Here is a 20,779-nt window from a genome sequence, read left to right as displayed (position 1 = left end):
GTAAACATTCCTGTTTGAATGCTCATAATAGACCTCAGGTTTCCAGAACTCAGGGAGGGTGAGCAAGTACAAATTCAGGGGAGGACACAGCAACACAGAGGCATAATTCACACCATACATTTAAAGCACCATGATGCCACTTTAAGCAAACATGGCTTCCCCCCAAAGAATTCTGGGAGGTGCAGTTAGTTAAAGATGCTGAGCGTTATTTGGAGACCTCATATTCCCCTCCCAGAGCTACAATTTCTATAGGCTCCTGGGAAGAGGGATTGATTGTTAAGACCCCTTGTGAATTATTATTATTATTATTATTATTATTATTATTATTATTATTATTATTAATTACCTGCCCTTCATCCTAAGGTCACAGGGCAGATTGCAACAATTAAATACAGTTCAAAACAACGTACAAGGCAAACATATACATAAGTATATAAACCACATGTCTGAAATGGTACAGGAGAGCAAACCTGAAGCTATTTTGACTCTCCCAAATTGACCTCAAATATTTCTCTGTAAGGGGGGAGGAAATGGGAAAGCCTCCCAATTGCCTTTTGCTTACAAATCCTGTCTTAAGGGAGTGTTTGTTATGGATAGGGTGAGCCTGTGATCTGGATTCAGGAATTAAAGTATTTACCATCACAAAAGAATGGCCAGGCTGCCCAGGCAAAGCAATCAGTGACCATTATTAAGTATCCTGGGCAAAGATTTCTACTATAGACCACCTCCTTCTGTGATACATGTATTTCAGGGGGGTGGTCTTGGGCTACAGGGGAGGCAATTTCAAAAGTCTATATAAGGGCTTGCACGCCATTGTTCTGGGTCCTCTCTTCCCTCCTGTGTGTGGGGAGTGGGGACCCTGTTGCAACAGTACTTCTCTATTACAATAAAGATCAGGCTTACTAGCTGCTTTGCTTTTCAATATATTCTGGATGGCCTCTGTTATTTTCTCCTACCAATAGGAAACCTACTTAAGGACTCTGTATGGGCTTTTGGATACCCCATAAGGGAAAAGGAGCAGTTGTTTTCTTTCTTATAACAACAAAGAATGCCCTCTTCTGCTTCCTCTACCCCAAGCCTCTGAAGGCACCTAGAGGATTTGTAGGGAAGGAGATGGTTTTCCAGAGATTTGGGGCCTCAGTAAACCCCAATGTCAGCATCTTGAATTAGCAACCTAGAAATGAATTGGCAAAGAGAATGTGGCTCTGTGAGGGGAATGGGGGCCTCTTAACTCTCAGCACCTTTAACACACCACACACCCCAGAATGACTTGGGGGGAGCCATAAAGTGGTGTCACAACCAGGGTCTGATTTAGGTTTGATGAAGCCCTAAGCCACTGAAGCTAATGGGGCCCTTTATATGCCCAGCTGTCCTTTGTCAACAACAAATTGTCACTGTTTTTTGTGTTGAATATATGCTATATGGTAATTTATGGACCTAATAGGTATCTAAACACATTTGCACATAGCAAAATGCAATGGGACCTCGGGATGCGAACGGAATCCGTTCCGGAGCACCGTTCGCATCCTGAACAGAACGTAAGACGCGACAGCGCATCTGCGCATTTTGACTGTCTGCGCATGCACGAGCGGCGAAACCCAGAAGTAACGCACTCCGTTACTTCTGGGTCGCCGCGGACACAACCCGAAAATACTTATCCTGAAGTGTATTTATCCCAAGGTATGACTGTTCGGTGGTATCCTTGGTGACATACGCTTCAGGTTACATACGCTTCAGGTTACAGACTTCGCTAACCCAGAAATATTACTTCGGGTTAAGTACTTTGCTTCAGATGAGAACAGAAATCGTGCAGCAGCGGCACAGCAGCAGCAGGAGACCCCATTAGCTAAAGTGGTGCTTCAGGTTAAGAACAGCTTCAGGTTAAGAACAGACCTCCATAACGAATTAAGTTCTTAACCTGAGGTACCATTGTATGTATTTTATCAAAGTATATTTTTTAAAATCTTATATTTTGGAAATGTACATCCAATTTTTTTTTCCCTTTAAATTTTTTTGGGGCCCCCAAGAGAGTGGGGCTGTAAGCTATAGCTTGTTTAGCTTATACGTAATATCTGGCACTGATGGCAACCCATCAAGCATTGCCTACTTGCATGGACTGGAAACATTGTGACAGAGTTCAATGGAAAGTGGTCCTGTGTGGACAAACTTCCCCAAAAGCCCACGCGGGGAAAATCAGATCTGTGTGACTCACATGTGCATTGACACTCTGGTGTGTGTACACAGCCCTGAGGAGGAGGAAACTGACAGGCTGTGCTGGTTGTTGTGAGTAAAAAACACAGCTAGGTGGGGGGGCAGCGTCTACTGCTCCTTCCCTCCTGAGGGAAAAATTAATGATAATATTTAAACTCACACCAAAGACGCTTGCATCCCACTCTCTTGCCCCCTTGTTTTCCGACCCCAGCCCCCTCTCCCTGCAGAAGCTGCCTGAGATGAGAGAGGAAATTGTGATATTTCCTGCCCCTCCTTTTCCTTGCTGATTCACAACAGCAGCAGCAGCAGGAGGAGAAATCAACATCTCACCCTAGGTCCGGTCCTTCTGCAAGACTCTGCTTTAAATCAAAGAGTGACAAAGCCTAAACCTTCCGAGAAGAAAGGTTACACCACCTGCCCTGGGATGTGTGCCTCTTTGCATGGGTAGCTTCTGTTCACACTCGCACGCCCTTCTCCATCTATCCAGGAAAACATTCTCAGAGTTTAAGGACACATTCCAGCCAGGCAAAAACATGCAAGGAGGGTGAGCAAGAGTGGGGCCGGGAGAGATGTGGGGTTGGCTAAGGAGGAGGGTCAAATCGAGAGGCATTTTGACTGTCTGCGCATGCACGAGCGGCGAAACCCAGAAGTAACGCACTCCGTTACTTCTGGGTCACCGCAGACACAACCCGAAAATACTTATCCTGAAGTGTATTTATCCCAAGGTATGACTGTTCGGTGGTATCCTTGGTGACATATGCTTCAGGTTACATACACTTCAGGTTACAGACTTCGCTAACCCAGAAATATTACTTCGGGTTAAGAACTTTGCTTCAGATGAGAACAGAAATCGTGCAGCAGCGGCACAGCAGCAGCAGGAGACCCCATTAGCTAAAGTGGTGCTTCCATACTCTTTGCATGGGTAGCTTCTGTTCACACTCGCACGCCCTTCTCCATCTATCCAGGAAAACATTCTCAGAGTTTAAGGACACATTCCAGCCAGGCAAAAACATGCAAGGAGGGTGAGCGAGAGTGGGGCCGGGAGAGATGTGGGGTTGGCTAAGGAGGAGGGTCAAATCGAGAGGCCTGAGGGTCACACTTGGTCTCCAGGCCTGAGATAGTTGCTGACCCTCCAATTCTCCCCACTTTCCAGTGATAATCCCAGATTTACAGAAACTGTCCTGGTTTCTGGTTTGATCCCATAATGTTCCACTTTTCCTTAGGACGTTTCCATTTTCATTGGAGAAATGTTGGAGGGTATGGAGTTATATGACACACGCACCCCTAGCCATCTGAAGGCAGTCCTGTATAGGGTAGGGTTTTTTAAAATGTTTCATTATGTTTTTCTATATGTTAGAAGCTGCCCAAAGTGGCTGGGGCAGCCCGGTCAGATGTGTGAAGTTTAAATAGTAAAATTATTATTATTATGGAATAGGACGCCCCTATTTTCATCGGAGACATGGTGGAGGGCATGTGGTTGTTCTTGTTAACTTATTGCACTTTTTATTTAAAGTAACTCAAAAATAGTGCATACATTAAAACCAAGGTAAAACTAAAAGAGAGTAAAAGCTAAAAATGTATTTGTAAAAACGCAAGACTAATGCATCCCACTCACTGAAGGCCACAGATAATTAAGAGCCAAGACCTGGTGAAATTTTTGCCTGGCCCTTAAAGTGATAGTGCCAGATGTGCTTCCTTGGGGAGTGTTCCATAAGCGAGGAGCCACCACTGAGAAGGCATGTTCTTCTGTTGACACCCTCCGCACCTCCCTCCCTCGGAGGGAACACAGTGAGAAGGGCCTCAGATGATAAATGCAGGGGCCGGGTTGGTTCCTCACCCACTGGAAAGCTCCCATGCTGCTCCCAGGTTTACATACTAAACAAGCGCTTTCTGAAAGCACAAAGTAGCAATCTTCCTAACGCAGACTGAAATCTTAGAAAGTGCTGTGTATTACGGCATCATTTTTGTGTGGACATGAGCCCACTTCCTCAGAAATATATGACGCAATCCCAATGATGCAATCCCAATTCATGCATGTGTTAAAGCTAGGATGGATCTAAACACAGGTGGGCAAAATGCTATAAATAAGTCAGAAATTAGATCGCTTTAACAAAAGAAAAAAATCCCTATGGAAAATCGTGTTTTAGAATTTCCTGCTCTCTGGCGCCATCTGGTGTTGTGCATTCAAATCCCTTAATATAGTCCCTAGACTATTTGCTTCCACAAACGCTTGTGCTGTTATCCAGGGCAGGGGAACATTTTTCAGCCCAAAGGCCGTATATTTTTACGAGAGCTGCATGCCAGCAGTTGGATGAGGCCAGAGACAAAAGCATGCTGAGCAGCGAATGTAATTTTTCCTTTGCACGGTGGGTTAGCTTCCTCACGCACTCATGTATTCCTCTTGAGCCTCTATCCAAGGAAGCAAGAGGAATGAACTGGGCTCAAGGACACATTCCAGGCAGGCAGAAATATGCAAGAAGGGCTTAAATCAGGGCCTGTCAGAGTAGCGGCCTGAGGAGAGTTTGGAGGGCTGAAACAGAGGCCTGGAGAACTGCATTTAACCTGAGATTCCCCCAGTTCTGCTTTGGTCTTCATGGTTCCAAAAAAACTCTTTGCTGCTGCTGCTGCCAGTGATGGTTTATGGGGCCTGAGTGGTGACTAAAGATGATTGAGGGCAGTATTTTGACATCTGATGGAGAATGCTCTTATGACCTAAACTGAGCAGGGAAGGAACTTAAGGGCTAAGATCCCAGCCCCTTTCCACCCCAACCCACCCGCCTCGCACAATTCCAGCCTCGCCCTCCTCTCTCCTCTTCCGAACTCTCCCAATACTCAGCTCTCTTCACCTCCGCCAGCCTTCCCCGCCATTCCTATATATAAGTCAGCAGCACTCAGCACAGTCAATAAAGACGCCACGGTGCAGATGCCATTAGGCACTTGGCCGAGGCCCAGAAAACTCATTATTACTACACTGTCAACTCCGAGTCGTAGCCAAGTGCTTCGGGGCCGCCAGAGCTGCTTGCTCTTGGACGGAGACCTGCGGAGAAACCAGCCGGCTTGGAGGCGATGGAGAAGGGGAACCGCAGAATAGCTATACTAAAAGGGCTGATGGGAAATTCGCTGCCCAGGGAATTCCGTAATGGAACAAGATGCTGCTTCGCCAGCCCCATCCTGGATCACCTTCCTTTTTTAACCTGGATGAGGAAACTGGCCTCACATCCCCAACCAGGCGTGAGCAAATCTGTCAATTGTGGGTTTCTCGCTGTTTCTCGTTTTCTTCCCAAATCTGAAGTTAAGTTCTCCATACAGTGATACCTCAGGTTACAGACGCTTCAGGTTACAGACTCCGCTAACCCAGAAATTGTACCTCGGGTTAAGAACTTTACCTCAGGATGAAAACAGAAATCATGCTCTGGCGGTGCGGTGGCAGCGGGAGGCCCCATTAACTAAAGTTGTACCTCAGGCTGGGAAGAGTTTCAGGTTAAGAATGGACCTCCAGAACGAATTAAGTTCTTAACCCGAGGTACCACTGTATTTCCACAGCAACATGGAGGGAAATGAAACTCGTGAAAATTCGCAAGCATTAGAATGTGAATCTCTCTTAAGTTACTTATTTCTGTATGCAGTCTTGGTCCTCCCTGTTATCCAGCTTCTCCTGTGGCCTGGCCTGGGTGGTGAAGAGTGCGAGTCATACGCAATCTTGCCTAATGCATGTAATTTTTTTTCCAAAGCAGTTGTGAAAAGCTTGTATCCTCAGGAAGGGAATAAAACTGTTGATATCATAATGTCAATGTACAAATCTACGGCGCAACCGCATTTGGAATTCTATGTATGGATCTGGTCACCTCCCCACGAATTGGATATTGTCGAGTTGGATCAAGAGGACAGAGCGACTTCTCAGCAAAGAAAGGTTGCCGCTTTGGGACTTTTCAGTTTTCTCTAAGTAAGAGGTGACACACTAGAAGTTTTCAAAATTATGCACGGCATGCAGAATGGGCGTAGAGGATTCCCCCCCCCCTCTCATAACACTAGAATATGTACATCCTATGACTGTTGGAAAATTCAGGATAATAAAAGTACTTCTTCATGCAGCATATAGTCAGTGGAACTCACTGCCACATGACTTTAAAAGACAATTGGACCAATACTTGGAGGAGACTATCAATGGCTACTGACCATCATGGCTATACTCCACCTCTGCAGCTGAAGGCAGGAATGCCTCTGAATACCAGTTGCTGGAGAACACAGGAGAGGGAAGTGGTCCCACTTGCAGGTTCCCCAGAATCATGAAGTTGGACCCTGTGAGAACAGGGGCCGTTGGCCTGATCCATCATGTTCCGATTCCCCTAAAATAATGCACTTGGGGGTATGTTATTTTCACCAATACATGCATTGCCCAACACATCACCCTACCTAGTATATTAAATGTTGCGTATATTACTTGGCCAGAAATAGATTTTGGCCTTGCCAAATTTGGAGAAATGGGAATTTCGAAGAACGGCTGTGTTTCCGTTTTTGCATTGCATTGGAAAGTGCGGAGTAGGCAGGTTTGATACGATACGATAATCTTTATTGTCATTGTCCCATACAGAACAATGAAACTGAAAAAATCTACATCAGACATTCAAAAACCAACAAGCCTGCCATCCCAGCTATCCCAGCCTGGTTAACCCCCTAGAAAATCTGATGCCACATAATTAAATACAATATACTCCCATAGAGACTACCTTACACTGCGTTTAAAACCAAAATCGCATTTGGATAGAAACTCTTTCTTAGGCAGCTGGTCTTAGTCTTTATAACGCTGTACCTTCTTCCAGAAGGCAGAACCTGGAAGAGATCATTTCCGGGATGCGCACTATCCTGCACTATCTCTGCAGCTTTCTTGTGACACCTAGAAGCAAAGATTTGATCCAAGGTAGGAAGTGTGCACCCAATTATTCTCTCTGCAGTCTTTACAACCCTGGACAGCATTGTTTTTTCCTTGAACGTGCAGCTCCCAAACCACACGCACAGACCATAAGTTAATACACTCTCAACACTACAATGGTAAAATGCCAGCAACAGGTCCTCCAAGAGATTATTTTTCCAGAGGATTCTCAGAAAATATAACCTCTGCTGTGCTCTCTTCATCGGGTCTTTACTGTTTTCTCCCCAGGTTAGGTTCACCTTCAAATGCAGATGGGTTCAAATTCCTCCTCCCTCCCTACCCCAAAGACACAGGCATACCAATGCAAAGTCCTTTCACCTTTTAGAGGTGCCCACTGATAAGGCCAGGTTCCAGAACAAGCCAGTAGACCGGATTGACTGGTTGAACCAGGCAATCCCACCCTAAGGTTGATCACTTATAGCTGAAGAGATAATTATCGGAACTAAATTTGAACACTGTAAGTGCCAATGCGGGCCAAGGACGCAGAAGAGTAGAGCGAAACAGAGGTTATTGTTATTGAGGTCTATGGACCAATTCCTGCAAGATCTGATCATGCAGCAAGTTCCGGTGAACAGCCTATACCAGCAGTGGGGAACCATTTTCCACCTGAGGGGCCATATTCCTTTCTAGGCAGATTTCCCAGGGCCACATGCCAGTGGTAGGTGGGGCCAGAGGCAAAAGTAGTAGTAGAAGAAGAAGAGTTTGGATTTGATATCCCACTTCATCACTACCCGAAGGAGTCTCAAGCGGCTAACAATCTCCTTTCCCTTCCTCCCCCACAACAAACACTCTGTGAGGTGAGTGGGGCTGAGAGACTTCAGAGAAGTGTGACTGGCCCAAGGTCACCCAGCAGCTGCATGTGGAGGAGCAGAGACGCGAACCCGGTTCACCAGATTATGAGTCTACCGCTCTTAACCACTACACCACACTGGCTCTCAAAAGCAGGCTGAGAAGCAAATGTAAACGTTACCTTTGTACAGCAGGCTAGTTTCTACACCTAGTCTCACACCCCTTTCTATCCTCCATGCAAACAAGTGAGCGGCATTATCAGAATCCAATAACACATTCCAGCCGGGGGGGAATGGGGCAGTTCTGAGGGCCAGATAGTCAGGCCTTGAGGGCCACATTCAGCCTCCATTCCTGAGGTTCTGCACTCTCAGTGTACACACATGTAGCAGGGTACAGAGTAGATCTCAGGATCCCATACGCTCCAAAATTTCTCAAATGACAATAGGGATGACCAATTCCATAATAATAATAATTGTATTATTTATACCCCACCCATCTGACTGGGTCGCTCCTGCTACTCTGGGCGGCTTCCAACAGATATAAAAACAGAATAAAACATTAAACATTTAAAAAACTTTCTATACAGGGCTGCCTTCAGATGTCTCTAAAGGTTGCATAGTTACTTATCTCCTTGGCTCGAGGATTGCATAACTCCATACCCTCCTGCATTTCTCTGGTGAAAATAGAGACGTCATAAGGAAAAGCGGAACATTCTTGAATGAAATCAGAAACAGGGATGGCTTCTGTAAATCGGGGAATGTCCCTGGAAAACAGGGACACTTGGCATGGGCATGGCATGGGGGGGCCAGGGGGGCTGTGGCCCCGGGTGCAAAATTATGAGTCCCCCCCAGGCACCGGGTTCTGTGGAGACCACCTGCCCCACCCAGTCACAAATGTCACAAATTACAATTACAATGAAAAGGAACTGAGGAACTGAGCTAAGGAACTGAGACAAAACTAACAAGCCCACATTGGCTTGCATGCTTGTGGCTCTCATAACCTTTTAAATTGGAAAACCCAAGCCCTGAGCCTTGAGCTTTCATTTGTGTAGATGAGGAGCAGCTAATCCATGGTCCTCCAGGTGTGCCTGGACTCCAGCTTCCATCATCCCAGACCTTTGGCCATACTGGCTGGGGATGATGGGAGTTCAGCAACATCTGGCGGGCCACAGGTCCCCCACTCCATGAAGCAAGGCCAGGCAACAGTCCCTCCCCTAGCTCATAATTTGGGAGCCTTCAGGGCATCGCTGTGCTATGCTAAAAAGACATCGGCGCCTTAGGCTGCAAGCATTGCAGAAGTATATTGGCACGGTAAGGGTTTGTCCTCATTTTGCAACCTGTATTGGATTCAGCCAGCTCAAAATGCAGAACACCAATTAGAAGCACAGCGAAGGTGAAACACCTGCTCTTCGCCTTCCTGCATCATCTCCATAGCCCAGACAGCTTCCCAGAATCCCTTGCCTACAGCAAGATTGTTGGCAGAGTCAAATAAGAGCATTTCTGCCAAATCCGCAAGCTTCTTCTAGGTCTGTACAGTGGTACCTCGGGTTAAGTACTTAATTCGTTCCGGAGGTCCGTACTTAACCTGAAACTGTTCTTAACCTGAAGCACCACTTTAGCTAATGGGGCCTCCTGCTGCTGCCGCGCCGCCGGAGCACGATTTCTGTTCTCACCCTGAAGCAAAGTTCTTAACCTGAAGCACTATTTCTGGATTAGCCTTCAGCCTGTAACCTGAAGCGTATGTAACCCGAGGTACCACTGTATTTCTCTCTTGCCCACACAGGCATTTCCATGATGCCCCAAGCGCGGAGGGGACAGGATGAAGACAGAAGACACCCTTTCCCCTTATATGAGTTTTCACTCAGTGCATGTCCCCCACCCTACTGCCCCAGAGACCACCAAACGACAGCCTCTTACCTCCTCTTCTCCTGCTTTTTGTATTCCCACTAGTCCAGGAAACGCCTGCCTTCTCCAGCTGCTCAGTTCAGCCACATTCTCCCTCTCGAATTCCTTTCCTCTTCGCTTCCGCTGTAACCCTCACTAGACAACACAAACGCAGCATGTTTGGGTGAGGGAGGAGAAGGAAGCAGAGGCAGGCTCCTTTTCATGTCCTTGCCCTGGTTCTATGAAGGGGGCCTTGAGGTGAGGAGAGCTTGTTTGGCGAGTTCCACCCACGGAGGAGAGGGGCTGGAGGATTCCTGCAGACAGAAACCACCACTTGGCTCCAGGGCAAGGTCAGAGAGCAACGGATATAGCAAAAGCTCCGCAGGCTCAGACCTGATCAGTGCCTGAGTGGGAGATCAGCAAACACAACCTGGATTTCTGCTGCAGAATGGTGAGACATGGGAACATTATGCCAAGCCATTTCCAGAGACCCACCATGCCTCCAAAAATTCTTACTGCACCTTCTCTGACATTAGAAAGCTGACATTACAGTGGTACCTTGGTTCTCAAAAGCCTTGGTACTCAAACCACTTGGAACCCAAACACTGCAAACCCGGAAGTAAGTGTTCTGGTTTGCGAACTTTTTTCGGAAGTTGAACATGATCCATTTTGAGTGTCACACTTCCATTTTAAGGGCCACACTTCTGTTTTGAGTGTTACGCCGTCTGTTTTTGCTATTTATTTTGTGTTTTTGTTTTTTTGACTGTGGAACCCAGTTCAGCTACTGATTGATTGATTGTGTGACTGCAGTACATTGTTTATTGCTTTCATTTTATGGCTCAATGGTCTCGTTAGATAGTAACATTCATGTTAAATTGCTGTTTTGGGGGTTGTTTTTAAAAGTCTGGAACAGATTAATCCATTTTCCATTACTTTCTTTGGGAAAGTGTGCCTTGGTTTTGGAACGCTTTGGTTTTGGAACGGACTTCTGCAATGGATTAAGTTTGAGAACCAAGGTACCACTGTATCCACCAAGTGACACGATTGGTTCATCTAGCTCAACATTGTCTAAAGGAGGGGCAGTCAACTATGGGGCCCTCCAGATGTTGTTGGACTCCAACTCCCATCAGCCCCAGCCAACATGGCCAATGGGCAGGAGGAATTATGGGAGTTGTAGTCCAGCAGCAACTTGGAGGGCCATAGGCTTTTCTATCCCTGGCCATGGGGCTGGCCCTTTCATTAGACAAGCTGAGGCAACTGCCTCAGGCAGCAAGTGCAGAGCAGTGGTCAATTTGTGCCCTTAGGCCTTGCTTGCCTCAGGGTTTTGCCAGGCTGAGTGGTCCATTAGGAATGGGGCAAAGTTCCACCAACTTCAGTCCGCTGCGACCTGCCCATCTCCAGGGGGTGGCCCTGGCTGCCAGCCTCCTCCTCTTTAGCCTCAGTATTATCCTTGTAGAACCCTCTTTCATTGGCTCTGATGCCCCCTACGTTTGGGCCCCTGGCCTTCCCCCCTACACCAGTGCCTTTTGGCACCAGCCACCACTGCCTGCCATTGCTGCCAACTGCCCACCCACCTGGCAAATCTTTTTGCCAGCCCCTCCACCTCCTAGTTGACTTGCTCTAGGAAGGACCAAGCAGAGTGTGTGTGTATGTGTCCCTTTTCAGGGTGAAGCACTCTGGGTAAGTGGCTCTGAGAGAGCCTGTGCCACCGCAGCAAGAAATTCAGAGGCAAAAATTTGAAAGTAAACTATCTGGTACCGACAGAACAAATGGTCTAAGATAGGGCCGGCAGCTACTATGGTGGTCGCAGCTGCTCTTTGCCCAGTTGCTGAAAGCACATAGCAAATTGCCACTCAACTGGCCATCTCTTGGAGGCCCCTGAGACAAGCATTTCATTGGTTGCATGGAGCATCTAGCCTAGAGTTACCAGATGTCCCCAGTTTCCAGGGACAGTCCCCAGATTTGCAAATCTGTCCCCGGGAAACGTGGCAGCGGCAGCCTCAGCAGCCCAGAGCCAGCCTGGTAGCGCAGGTGGCTCTGGCTGGCTTCAGGAGTTGCCATTTTTCCTCGCCAGAAGTCCCCATATGATGTGTCTTGTGCACATATGATGTGTGCAATCTCCTGTCCCCTTCCCCCTTTGTTTTGAATGATTGGGGGAGGCTTGGGAGTTGCGGCCAGCCAGCTGTTGACCAATTTTCTCAAAACTGTGCATTTATGTTTCACAGGGTGCAAAAGAAGGCCTTTGCACCTTTATACAATATGCATGTATGCTTGGGCCCAGGGTCTTTTGCCTCACCATCCCCACTACTGACTCCCGGTTGCTACTCAGCTTCAAAAAAAAAAAAAGTGTCCCCAGATTCATTGGGGGGAAAATCTGGTAACCATAATCTAGCCTGAACCTAAGAATATAAGAAGAGCCTACTGGATCAGACCCAGACTCCGGTTCTCACAGTGACCGACCAGTTGCCTGTGGGAAATCAGCAAGCAGGACTGGAGCACAAGGATGGTCTCTTCTCCTGTGGTTTCCAGCAACTGGTCTTCAGAAGCATTGCTGCCTCCATCTGTGGAGACAGAGCATGGTCATCATGTTGGGACGCGGGTGGCGCTGTGGTCTAAACTACTGAGCCTCTTGGGCTTGCCGATTGGAAGGTCAGTGGTTCAAATCCCCACGACAGAGTGAGCTCCTGCTGCTCTGTCTCAGCTCCTGCCAACCTAGCAGTTCGAAAGCATACCAGTGCAAGTAGATAAATAGGTACCACTCCGGCAGGAAGGTAAACGGTGTTTCCATGCACTCTGGTTTCCGTCACGGTGTTCCGTTGCACCAGAAGCGGTTTAGTAAAGCTGGCCACATGACCCAGAAAGCTGTCTGTGGACAAACACCGGCTCCCTTGGCCTGAAAGTGAGATGAGCGCCGCAACCCCATAGTTGCCTTTGACTGGACTTAACCATCCAGGGGATCCTTTACCTTATATAGGGACGCAGGTGGCACTGTGGTCTAAACCACTGAGCCTTTTGGGCTTGCTAATCAGAAGGTCAGCGGTTCAAATCCCCACGACAGAGTGAGCTCCCGTTGCTCTGTCTCAGCTCCTGCCAACCTAGCAGTTCAAAAGCACACCAGTGCAAGTAGATAAATAGGTACTGCTGTGGCGGGAAGGTAAACAGCGTTTCCGTGCACTCTGGTTTCCGTCACGGTGTTCTGCTGCACCAGAAGTGGTTTAGTCATGCTGGCCACATGACCCGGAAAGCTGTCTGTGGACAAACACCAGCTCCCTCAGCCTGAAAGCAAGGTCAGTGCCACCACTCCATGGTTGCCTTTGACTGGACTTAACCGTCCAGGGGCCCTTTACCTTTTTCTACCATCATGGATAATGGCCATCGACAGGCCTCGCCTCCATGAGGTAGTAGAGCCTTGCAAGAATGTCCCAGGTTCGAACCCTGGCGTCTCCCAGTAGGGCTGCGACTGCCCCCTTCTGAAACCCTGGAGAGTTGTTGCCAGTCAGTGTAAACAAAAATGAGTTAGATGTACCGAAGACAGCTTCCCACAATACCCACTTCAGCTTCTTCAGTTGGTACGTTCTTTTCGATAACAAGCACGCCAGCTGGATGTCAAAATCGCCTCTGGCCCAGAAGGCAGGATTACTATTATTATTATTACTATTATTCAAAGAGTGATGTAAATATAAGGCATGGTTGGTAAAGTAGGGAGCAGGGTGCACCCCTCGACAGATTTGCCTCCCACCCATCCCTGCCTGCTCCTTTCTCGTGCCCACCCACGCTCTCTCCTTTCCCATCAATCACCCATCTTCTTGTGTCGCTAATTAGCTTCCTCGCTGCCCACACACAGGCCCCAGAGAGTTCCCCTTGCCTGCCCTTCCAGGAGCTAATGAGGCTCTCTAATGAACTGCCCTTCACAGACTGGCGTGTATCGCCAGCCCCAGTGGGCCTGGAGTTAACCCTTCGCTCGCCGGGACCGGTGGTCAGGAGGACCGATGCACGTCAGAACAGCTCGTCTGTGCATTCACGGGGGCAGCGGGGGGAGAAATAGACTTGCTAGGTTATTATTATTATTATTTCCCCCTGGCAGGAATTTAACAGGAGCTCAGAGGTAAAGCCTGTGTGCTGTATAACGAAAAGTCTCAAGTTCAACCTCTGGCTTCTGTTTCTTTATTGACTTGCTATATGATTGCATGCTATTTCTTGGTACCTTTCCTCCAAGGGGCTCAGGAAGGCATATCCAAAGTGTGTACTAAGGCAGGGGTGAGGAACCTGTTTGAGCCACATTCCCTTCTTCCAGGGGCCACGTGGATAAAATCAGGGATAAAATCAGGTGGGGCACGGACCACAAGCATAACCTTTGTACACTAGGCTAGTTCATACGCAAACACACACAAGCTTGACTCTGTCCTCCGTCCAGGCAGGTAAGAGGCATAATCAGGATTCAATGGCACATTCCAGCCAGGCAAAAATGCCCATGATGCAAAAGGCCCATGAGGGGTGTGGCCAGGGAGCAGGTGTGCAGTGCATGATGAGTCCTGAGGACCAGATCAAAAGGCTTGGAGGGCCACATTTGGCCCCTGGGTCTGAGTTTTAGAGGCCTTAAAGGTAAAGGGACCCCTGACCATTAAGTCCAGTTGTGGACAACTCTGGGGTTGCGGCGCTCATCTCGCTTTATTGGCCGAGGGAGCCGGCGCATAGCTTCTGGGTCATGTTGCCTGCATGACTAACCCGCTTCTGGTGAACCACAGCAGCGCACGGAAATGCCGTTTACCTTCCTGCCGGAGTGGTACCTATTTATCTACTTACACTTTGACATGCTTTCGAACTGCTAGGTTGGCAGGAGCAGGGACAGAGCAACGGGAGCTCAGCCCGTCACGAGGATTCGAACCGCCAACCTTCTGATCAGCAAGCCCTAGGCTCTGTGGTTTAACCCACAGCACCACCCGCATCCCTTTAGAGGACTTAGCTTTGCTAAATGTAAGTGGGGAAATATAGTTCTGCCATCCACAGCATGCTGTCAACTATCCTGTGATGGGTTTTAGGCTGAGAGGAAGAAAACAGCTGGTTCAAGGTCACTTACTGAAGTTCACCCCAAGATCCAGAGGAGCACAGCTTTTCTGCCTAAGATTGTGCGGAGCTTCTGACAATCAGAGTAGGCAACATTAGTCTTGCCAATGGCTAGATGTCTAGCCAATGTCTAGCCAATTAGTCTAGTCTAGCCATTAGCCTAGACTCTATGCATCTTGGACAGTCTGAAGTTGAAGTGTAGTGGATCAGGATGTTGGACTTAGACCAGAGAGCACTGAGCCCCATTCCTCTCCATCCTTAGCAACCAAGCTTGCTGGGTGACCTTGGGCCAGTTGGTGAATCTCAAGCTTACCCATCTCACAGGGTTGTCGCGAGCGGAGATGCTATGGATGCCGCCTTGACCTCCTTGGAAGATGGTTGAAATAAGAATAAACAACTGCCTGCTGGCATAGGAACCAATTACTAGGGGCCAAGGTCCCTTCACTCCCCCAATAAAATTTTTGAGGGTGCTGCCCCCCCCCGAAAGTTGATGGGCATTGTCATTCAAATGGTGTGCATGCACTGTGTCATGTGATTGATTATGTGGGGCTTACCTACCCCCTTCAAATATTTTATTCAAGTTGGCACCCCTGTCTGACAGGGTGCAGGGAGGGATCAACAGGTGCAGAGTTTCTGCAGGATACCAACAAAGTGAGCCATGACCCGCTGAATTTCTGCCTGCGAGCCAACGTGAGCCCTCCCTTTCAGGAGCGAGAGGAGGGTGCCAGCCGGGCGGTGTGGAATTTGTGGGCTGAGATTTACTGGCCAACACAGAAGCGTTCCCCGCCACCCCCTGCTTGCATCACAGGAAAGCCTTCGCCAGAAGATAAGGCCTCTCCCATTCACTTGGCTCTGGCGTGGACGGCCAGGGCCGCTCAGACCGAAGGCTCCACGCTTCCTTCCTGTAGCCCAGCCCAAGGCAAGCTGCAGGCTGACCCAGCGCCTGGGCTGAGGAATTGAGACAATGAAGGCTTTCCTGTCTGAAGAGCCAAATTGCAGGGGGTGGGGCAGCCTGAAATGACCAAGAAGAAAAGTGGACCCCCAGCAAGGGCCAAGACAGGAGATTTGCACAAGTGCGTTTCCTATTTCTTCCTGCCTGTTCTTCAGGTCTTTGAAAGATGTTGGGGAAGAGCCCTGTGGAGGGAGAACTGCCTATTTTATTTTAATTTACATTAAAGCCTACATTTTTCTTCTGTGGACCTGAAGGCGGCACACATGGTTCCCTGCCTCCTCGTTTAATCCCCTGTGAGGTATGTTAGGCTGAGAGGCAGGGACTGGCTCGAGGTCCCCACAGCCAAGCGGGGATTCGAACCTTCGCCTCCCACATACTAGTCACACACACACACACACACACAGAGAGAGAGAGAGAGAGAGCTTTAAACAAATACAGATAAATGTAAACAACCAAAATTACAAAAGAAAAATCAGTAATAATAATAATGGAAAAGGTGAAAAAACTACAAAAAATATCAAAGTACATGGCATAGAACATAAGCCATTATGGGAAAGGAAAAAGGAAAAAGGAAAAAGGAAAAAGGAAAAAGGAAAAAGGAAAAAGGAAGGAAGGAAGGAAGGAAGGAAGGAAGGAAGGAAGGAAGGAAGGAAGGAAGGAAGAGAAAAGATAAGAAAAGGGGGGAAATGAGTCAAACCACAAGAAGGCTCATCTATTGTATGCTTCCATCAAGGTCACAACAGATCATTATTCTTATCAATTCTCTCTATCTGCATTCCATAAAATCCCTCACCTTGGTATCAGGGAACATTTCCCTATGCTGTATCATTGTAAACATAACCAGGTCTTTATTGATGAACACTTATCCCTTAGATAATTATTGAAACATTCCCATTCTTCTTTCACCATCTTTTTAGGTTTATCTCTTATTGCATCTGTCAGCTTCGCGAGCTCCAAGTACTCACACAATTTGACTACCCATTCATCTTTCGTGGGTGTATTTTTATCTTTCCAGTGTTTTGCCACTATAGCCCTTGCTGCTGACGTCGCATACATAAATAACCTGGTTTTGTTAACAAAACCAAAAACAAAACTAGTCTGACACTCTAACCACTACACCACACTGCCTCTCACAGTGGATGCCAGTGTGGTGTTGTGGTTTTGAGTGTTGGGACTGGAAGACCAGGGTTCAAATTTCCCGCTGAAGCTCACTGGCGAAATTCGTCCCTGGGTGACATCTGGCTAATTGCAGTCTCTCAGCCCAGTCTACCTCACAAGGTTGCTGTGAGGATTAGAAAAAGTGGAGGGAGAGCTCCTTGGAAGAAAAGTTGGGTACAAATGTCTTAGCAGTGGTAGCTGGTGTCCATTGGGGCTGGCAGGGAAGGCAGGGAGACCGGCAATAAAGAGTCAACAGCAGTGACAAGCAGAGCCCAACCCCTGACTGGTTGCGAGTCAGGTGGTGGGCAGGGCAGGCCTGGTTGGGGGCAAAATGTTCTAAAGGATCAACCACCACCATCATCGAGATCATGGGTAGGCAAACAAAGGCCATGGGGCCGGATCCGGCCCAATCGCCTTCTAAATCCGGCTCACGGGCAGTCCGGGAATCAGCATGTTTTTACATGAGTAGAATGTATCCTTTTATTTAAAATGTATTTGTGGGTTATTTGTGGGGCCTGCCTGGTGTTTTTACATGAGTAGAATGTGTGCTTTTATTTAAAATGCATCTCTGGGTTATTTGTGGGGCATAGAAATTCGTTCATTTGTTTTTTTTCAAAATATAGTCCGGCCCCCCACAAGGTCTGAGGGACAGTGGACCGGCCCCCTGCTGAAAAAGTTTGCTGACCCCTGATTGAGATCATATACACTCTCAGATCCAGCACCCTCTCTGAAAGTCTGCTCCTTGCAAAGGATGGGAAGGGTGTGTTTTTTCTGCCCCAGACCATTGCTTATCAAAGGCAGGTGCAGCAGGCAGAAGCTCTTCCCTTCTAGTCAAGTCTGGTCCAGGACACTTTTTTGCTGCCTGAAGCAACAGGCAAGACTCTATCCTCTCCGCCCACTGACTTTCCACATAGGGAAGCTGACCAGATTGGCAAGTTTTATTGCAACACCTAAGGTTGTCTTACTAGGAATGATGGTTTGTGGAAGCTTGAATTCTCCAACACAGGCTTCTTTTATTAACTGACAGAGCTGTGCTTGCAACAAACTAAACTCTGCTCCTGCAAACCGTCGAGAAAAGGGAAAGAAAACCCAGTTGCTTTCTTTTTTCACAATGATGGGAGTTACAGAAAAATACGGCCTCTCCCATCTCTTTCCCAAACTATTTTCCGTAAAGGTACAACACACCGTTTCAATAAGTTGCAGTTGAAACTCACTTCCACACTATCCATTTAAATTGTTCTTATACCGTTTCAATAGTCACAGGGAATTCTGGGAACTGTCGTTTGTTGCGGGTGCTGGGAATTGTAGCTCTGGTAGCTCAGCACCTACAATTCCCAAGCATTTCCCCCTGCTCATGAGAATTTCACAATTCTTTTTTCTTTCTCCTATGGTAGTTTTCAGATGAGTTTGTTTTCTCATTAATTGGCGGGAGAATTGGTGGTGGGAACATGGGATAATTTTCGGCACAGCAACACATCCAGCATCTGTGGCCTGAGGCAGCTTCCTCAGTCTGCCCAAAGGTAGGACCGGCGCTGCTTTTGATAGATCTTCCTCACAACAAGTTTTACCAGGGCAACACTGAGACTAATAAGGAGGAAGCTGACAAGCAGTTCTACCTTCTGGACTGGTTGTAAGGAAGATGGCAGGCCAGTGGGGATTGGCTGAAAGCAGATTTTGGCTGGACGGTGGGCAGTGCCCCATTTGCCCTCATAGAGCAGCCTTCCCTGTTTGCAGTTGTTCATACCTGTGTGTCACAATGATAGCTGAAGGAGGAGCTACTGTTTATTGCAGCTACCAGTACATGCAGGTGAGTATATTCACATCAGGGACTGACAGAATTGTAGAGTTGGAATGGACCGACTTTTCCACACACCACTGTGGACATGTGTGCAGGTATTTGTTTACCTGTGTGCACAGCCCCACAAAAAAAGGTTCTTTTTGCAAGAACCTTCATTTGTACACACCTAGGCTGAAGGGTGAATTCAGTTTTAAAATATCATTTGGCACCCAAACTGGTTTGCGAAAAAACGGATACCAGGATACGTCTGGTTTGGGTTTGGTGCCAAGTGTACAGCCTACTGAGGGCAATGAACACACCCTAAATTGTGGTGTGCACATAACCAAAGCTTCACTCAAGTTAGTGAAACAGGGGAGGTGTGCATAGGATTGCATTAGTATACATAAAGGTACTTGTTTCACAGTGCAGGGCTTTTATATACTTCTGCAAATCTATATTTGTTTAATTAATTTTTTTTTTAAAAAAGCAGATTTTTAATTTTTTTTTAAGCTGAGGTTTACTCAGGACCCCACCACAGGGCACATCCACAACATACAGTGGTACCTTGGGTTACATATGCTTCAGGTTACAGACGCTTCAGGTTACAGACTCCGCTAACCCAGAAATAGTACCTCTTATTAAGAACTTTGCTTCAGGATGAGAACAGAAATAGTGTGGCGGCAGCGGGAGGCCCCATTAGCTGGTACCTCAGGTTAAGAACAGTTTCAGGTTAAGAACAGACCCCCAGAACGAATTAAGTTCTTAACCAGAGGTGGTTGTTGTTGTTTAGTCGTGTCCGACTCTTCGTGATCCCATGGACCAGAGCACGCCAGGCACTCCTGTCTTCCACTGCCTCCCACAGTTTGGTCAAACTCATGTTCCTAGCTTCGAGAACACTGTCCAACCATCTCGTCCTCTGTCGTCCCCTTCTCCTTATGCCCCCCATCTTTCCCAACATCAGGGTCTTTTCCAGGGAGTCTTCTCTTCTCATGAGGTGGCCAAAGTCTTGGAGCCTCAGCTTCAGGATCGGTCCTTCCAGTGAGCACTCAGGGCTGATTTCCTTAAGAATGGATAGGTTTGATCTTCTTGCAGTCCATGGGACTCTCAAGAGTCTCCTCCAGCACCATAATTCAAAAGCATCAATTCTTCGGCAATCAGCCTTCTTTATGGTCCAGCTCTCACTTCCATACATCACTACTGGGAAAACCATAGCTTTTACTATACGGACCTTTGTTGGCAAGGCGATGTCTCTGCTTTTTAAGATGCTGTCTAGGTTTGTCATTACTTAACCAGAGGTACCACTGTACTTTTAAAGCACATCCAACACACATTAAGAGCATATGACTTCCCCCAAAGAATCCTGGGAACTGTAGCTGCCCCCCTCAGAAGTACAATTCCCAGCATCCTTAAGACTCTACACTTCCCAGGATACTTTGTTTTAAATGTGTCTGGATGTGCTTAAAATTTATGACGTGCTTCCGCCTCTCGCCACACCCCATGGCTGTTCTCTTTATAATGTGTGAAACATGTTCTTTCTCCCATTCCCCCCCCCCCAAAAAAACCTTTGAAAAAAATTAAAAAATAAAATTTCAGATGGTAAAGGAACCAAAACAATGGTTGCCATGTGTCTCCAGGTACAGACGGATGCCAGCAACAAGGTGTTAGTGCCACCCGTGGCTTTCTGGGGAGCATGTGCTTCTCTTGCCAGATTTGTAGACTAAATATTTACAAAGAGGACAAAGCACCCCAGGTGCCGTTTCAAAACAGAGGACCTCTGATGACAGGGAGATGCTCCAGCTTGGCATTTCAAGCAGCAAAATGAAGAGCCAGCCAGCAGTTACATCACATACCTGCATGCACACTTAAACATCCCTTCCTGATATTTCAAGTGGCAAAATCACAGGAGGAAATGGCTGCTTCCAGACAACCCGTTTTATTGAGCACAAAGTTTTCGGGGATTTCAGACAACATTGGTTGCTTATCCAGCATTCATTCCATTCCTTGTTTGCTGGGAG

The 20,779-nt window shown here is 47.5% G+C and overlaps 1 protein-coding gene across 1 annotated transcript in view; it reads right to left on the bottom strand.

Moving 5' to 3' along the window:
* The window catches only part of ADCY4 (adenylate cyclase 4), a 67,112-nt gene extending 57,007 nt beyond the window's left edge, over positions 1 to 10,105 (bottom strand). Inside the window, exon 1 of the mRNA XM_053361457.1 lies at positions 9,847 to 10,105. The gene's annotated coding sequence lies outside the window, so the exon portion shown is untranslated. The remainder of the gene's footprint in view (positions 1 to 9,846) is intronic.
* Between the last annotated feature and the right edge of the window lie 10,674 nt (positions 10,106 to 20,779).

This window comes from Podarcis raffonei, chromosome 13 (genome assembly GCF_027172205.1).
Source record: "Podarcis raffonei isolate rPodRaf1 chromosome 13, rPodRaf1.pri, whole genome shotgun sequence".
NCBI lineage: Eukaryota > Metazoa > Chordata > Lepidosauria > Squamata > Lacertidae > Podarcis > Podarcis raffonei.
The sequence above is the reverse complement of the archived record's forward strand: the minus strand, read 5'-3'. Positions and strand labels throughout refer to the sequence as shown.